Raw genomic sequence first — 5,430 nt, forward strand, 5'->3', positions numbered from 1 at the left:
CAGAAAATGCTTTTGAAGCATTTCCTAGTCTTGCAGCAGCAAGGGGAGGTTCCGTCCCACATCTCACTGACGGATATTAGAGATTGGCTCATTGCCAAGGGTAGAAACTACTTCAAGAACACGTGAGTGTTTTTAGAATCTTTTATCCAAATTTGTTTAAAAAAACATAAGCAAAGGTGTGGAATCACGTTGACCTCCTATCTAGCAATAACTTAAGAAATATATATGGTGGACAGTTTGAGTTGTAGAAAAATTAAGGTAAATCATGTTTTATGTTCCCTTGTATGTGAAGGTTTCAGAGTGAAATGGAAGAGGGGAAGAACCTTCACTTGGCCGAACTGGCTTGGGATGTGAAACGACGCCTCAGGCTTAAGGAGCTGAAAGAGAAGTGTGCAGGGAGCTGCGCCTGGAGCGCCGAATCCGCTGGTCGGTGATTGGACAGGTAAGGATTGTGAGCGACCTCCCACTCTGTCTGCCGGCTCTTGTCACGAACCGGCTCAAAGCCCGTAACAAAGGGAGACAATGTGGAGATGAGGAGTAGTAAAATATGTATTTATTAACTAAAGCAACTAAGTATAATATACAATGGTGTGTGTAATCAGTAATCAGTAGTGTAAGTGAGTGTTTTGCATGCATGAATGTGATAATGCAGGGTGATGAAAGGTACCAAAGCAAACAAACAAACAAACAAAAGGCCACCAAGAACCACAACACAATCTACAAAAGGTGTCTGCATGGAGAGAGTCTCTTCCATGAATGTGGAAGAGGTCTATTTATCCTGGGAGACACCTGGCCCAGGTGTTTCTCATGTAGCTGACGACCCTCCCAACTCCGCCCATCGGCATCCTAATAAGGAAACAAGAACAAAGAGAGAATACGGCAGACAGAGTGGGAGGGTCGTCACAGGATGGAACAGCGGCACTCCTAGGGCTGATATCAACTCACAGTTGCTTAAGCAGCAGTAGGACCTCAGTGTTTCTGTTGGTATCTTCATACATTTGCCTCTCTTTCTCACCCGTCTCTCTTAGCCTGGTAGCCAGATGGGAGATTGGAGACCCCTGGGCATGGAGACACACACACCTCTAGGAATGGACTCTCCCTTCAGACACTCCACCTCATCGATGGACACTCTTTCCAGTCAGATCTCGACTGAGAACCTCGAGGTTGCTAGGCTACATACTGCCAGACCACATATTGCCAGACCACAAACTGCCAGACCACCAACTGAAAGACCTAGCAGTGACTCTGATCACTCTGGAACCTTGTCTTCTGTGATGACCTGCTCACCACATTCAGCTAGCCTGTCAGTGGTAGGTCATTTTCATTAACATGTTCCCAGCTTTCACTCTTTGGGGGCTGTAGGCATATTACTGCTTCCCTGTCTCCCATCTACTGGGAAATCCATATCCAAGTACAGTGGCAAGAAAAAGTATGTGAACCCTTTGGAATTAACTGGACTTCTGCGTAAATTGGGCATAAAATGTTATCTGATCTTCATCTAAGTCACAACAATAGACAAACAATGATACTTTTTCATGTCTTTATTGAACACACAGTGTAAACATTCACAGTACAGGGTGGAAAAAGTACACTCAGCAAAAAAATAAACTTCCCTTTTTCAGGACTCTGTCTTTCAAAGATAATTCATATATATCCAAATAACTTCACAGATCTTCATTTTAAAAAGGGTATAAACACTGTTTCCCATAACTGTTCAATGAACCATGAACAATTAATGAACATGCGTCTGTGGAGACGGTCGTTAAGACACTAACAGCTTACAGGCGATAGGCAATTAAAGGTCACAGTTATGAAAACTTAGGAAACTAAAGAGGCCTTTATACTAACCTTTCTACTAACCTCAAAGAAAGATGCCCAGGGTTCCTGCTCATCTGCGTGAACGTGCCTTCGGCATGCTGCAAGGGGCGCATGAGGACTGCAGATGTGCCAGGGCAATAAATTGCAATGTCCGTTCTGGCCAGACGCCTAAGACAGGCGCTACAGGGAGACAGGAAGGACAGCTGATTGTCCTCGCAGTGGCAGACCTTGTGTAACAACACCTGCACAGGATCGGTACATCCGAACATCACACCTGCGGGACAGGTACAGGATGGCAACAACAGCTGCCCGAGTTACACCAGGAATGCACAATCCCTCCATCAGTGCTCAGACTGTCCACAATAGGCTGAGAGAGGCTGGACTGAGGGCTTGTAGGCTGTTGTAAGGCAACAACGTCGCCAATGGGCACAAACCCACCATCGCTGGACCAGACAGGACTGTCAAAAGTGCTCTTCACTGACGAGTCATGGTTTATTTCACCAGGGGCGATGGTGAGTTATTTTGTTTATCGTCGAAGGAATGACGTTACACCGAGGCCTGTACTCTGGAGCGGTATCAATTTGGAGGTGGAGGGTTCGTCATGGTCTTGGGCGTGTGTCACAGCATCATCAGACTGAGCTTGTTGTCATTGCAGGCAGTCTCAACACTGTGCGTTACAGGGAAGACAACCTCCTCCCTCATGTGGTATCCTTCCTGCAGGCTCATCCTAACATGACCCTTCAGCATGACAATGCCATCAGCCATACTGCTCGTTCTGTGCGTGATTTCCTGCAAGACAGGAATGTCCGTGTTCTGCCATGGCCAGCGAAGATCCGTATCTCAATCCCATTGAGCCGTCTGGGACCTGTTGGATCGGAGGAGTGAGGGCTAGGAGTAAGACCCACCCCCAGAAATGTCTGGGAACTTGCAGGTGCCTTGCTGGAAGGTGGGGTAACATCTCACAGCAGAACTGGCACATGCACGATTTTGAACCCCTTTTTGTTCAGGGACACATTATTCCATTTCTGTTAGCCACATGTTCAGTTTATCCTGTTTGGGATAGGGGGCAGTATTTTCACATTCGGATGAAAAGCGTGCCTAGAGTAAACTGCCTGCTACTCAGGCCCAGAAGATAATGTATTAATAGATTTGGAAAGAAAACTCTCTGCCGTTTCTAAAACTGTTTGAATGATGTCTGTGAGTATAACAGAACTCATATGGCAGGTGAAAACCTGAGAATAATCCAGCCAGGAAGTGGGAAATTTGAGGTTTGTAGTTTTTCAACTCATTGCCTTTCTACTATACAGTGTAAATGGGGTCATATTGCACTTACTAAGGCTTCCACTAGATGTCAACAGTCTTTAGAACCATGTTTCAGGCTTCTACTATGAAGGGGGAGCGACTAAGAGCTGTTTGACTAAGAGGTCTGGCAGAAGGCCATGAGCTAAGTCATGCACGCGGCCGTGAGAGCGAGCTGCGTTCCTTTTCATTTCTAAAGACAAAGGAATTGTCCAGTTGAAATATTATTGAAGATTTATGATAAAAACATCCTAAAGATTGATTCTATACATCGTTTGACATGTTTCTACGAACTGTAATAGAACTGTTTTGACTTTTCGTCTGGACTTTCATCTGGACTTGACCGCGCCTTGTGAATTTCAATTGGTGAACTAAACGCCCTAACAAAAAGGAGGTATTTGGACATGAAGATGAACTTTATCGAACAAAACAAACATTTATTGTGGAACTGAGATTCCTGGGAGTGCATTCTGATGAAGATCATCAAAGGTAAGTGAATATTTATAACGCTATTTCTGACTTTTACTGACTCCACAACATCTGTATGGCTTGTTTTTGTGTCTGAGTGCTGTACTCAGATTATTGCATGGTGTGCTTCTTCCGTAAAGCTTTATTGAAATCTGACACAGCGGTTGCATTAAGGAGAAGTATATATTTAAATCTGTGCATAACACTTGTATCTTTTATCAAAGTTTATGATGGTTTTTCTGTAAATTGATGTGGCTCTCTGCAAATTCGTTGGATGTTTTCGAGGCACAACATTACTGAACATAACGTGCCAATGTAAACTGAGATTTTTGGATATAAATATGAACTTTATTGAACAAAACATACATGTATTGTGTAACATGAAGTCCTATGAGTGCCATCTGATGAAGATCATCAAAGGTTAGTGATTAATTTGATCTCTATTTCTGCTTTTTGTGACTCCTCTCTTTGGCTGGAAAATGGCTGTGTGTTTTTCTGTGACTAGGCGCTGACCTAACATAATCGTAGGGGGTGCTTTCGAAGTAAAGCCTTTTTGAAGTTGGACACGATGGGTAGATTAACAGGAAGTTAAGCTTTAATTTGGTGTTTTGCACTTGTGAATGTATGAAAGTTAAATATTTCGGAAAAATATTTTTGAATTTCGCGCTCTGCCATTTCAGCAGATGTTGTCGAGGGGTTCCCCTAGCCTTAAGAAGATGTCTCAGTTGTTCAATCTTGTATGTTCATACAATTATTTGCACATGTTAAGTTTGCTGATAATAAAGACAGTTGACAGTGAGAGGACGTTTCTTGGTTTTAATAAATGGTTTACCCTACTTTGGCAGCAATAACCTCAACGTTTTCTGTAGTTGCAGATCAGACCTGAGCAACGGTCAGGAGGAATTTTATACCATTCCTCTTTACAAAACTGTTTCGGTTTAGCAATATTCTTGGGATGTCTGGTATCAACCGCTCTCTTGAGGCCCTGCCACAGAATCTCAATCGGGTTGAGGTCCCCTACTCTGACTGGGCCACTCCAGAAGGCATATTTTCTTCTGTTGCAGCCATTCTGTTGTTGATTTACTTGGGTGTTTTGGGTCGTTGTCCTGTTGCATCACCCAACTTCTGTTGAGCTTCAATTGGCGAACAGCCTTACATTCTCCTGCAAAATGTCTTGATAAACTTGGCAATTCATTTTTCTATCGATGATAGCTAGCTGTCCAGACCCTGAGGCAGCAAAGCAGCTCCAAACCATGATAACTTTACCATACTTTACAGTTGGGATGAGGTTTTGATATTGGTGTGCGTTGCTTTTTTTCTCCACACAGTGTTGTGTGTTCCTTTCAAACAACTGAACTTTAGTTTCATCTCTCCACAGAATCTGGAACATCCAGATGCTCTTTTGCGAACTTCAAACGTGCAGCAATGTTTTTATTTGGAAAGTCGGTGGCTTCTTCCATGGTGTCCACCCGTGAAAACCATTGTTGTTTATTGTTTTACGTATCGTAGACTCGTCAACAGAGATGTTAGGATGTTCCAGAGATTTCTTTAAGTCTTCAGCCAACACTCTAAGATTCTTCTTAACCTCATTGAGCATTCTGCGCTGTGCCCTTGCAGTCATCTTTGCAGGACGGCCACTCCTAGGGAGAGTAGCGACAGTGCTGAACTTTCTCCATTTATATACAATTTGTCTAACCGTGGAGTGATGAACATCAAGGCTTTTAGATATACTTTGTAACCCTTTCCAGCTTCATGCAAGTCAACAATTCTTAATATTGGGTCTTCTGAGATCTCTTTTGTTTGAGGCATGGTTGACATCAGGCAATGCTTCTTGTGAATAGCAAA

The 5,430-nt window shown here is 43.4% G+C and overlaps 1 long non-coding RNA gene across 1 annotated transcript; it reads left to right on the forward strand.

Moving 5' to 3' along the window:
- Window positions 1–29: 29 nt before the first annotated feature.
- LOC127921722 (uncharacterized) lies at window positions 30–1,439 on the forward strand. Its single transcript, XR_008109384.1, has 3 exons — window positions 30–122; window positions 293–442; window positions 1,029–1,439. It is a non-coding gene; the product is annotated as an uncharacterized LOC127921722 (long non-coding RNA).
- The last annotated feature ends 3,991 nt before the right edge of the window (window positions 1,440–5,430 follow it).

This window comes from Oncorhynchus keta, unplaced genomic scaffold, assembly GCF_023373465.1.
Source record: "Oncorhynchus keta strain PuntledgeMale-10-30-2019 unplaced genomic scaffold, Oket_V2 Un_contig_23338_pilon_pilon, whole genome shotgun sequence".
Classification (NCBI taxonomy): Eukaryota; Metazoa; Chordata; class Actinopteri; order Salmoniformes; family Salmonidae; genus Oncorhynchus; species Oncorhynchus keta.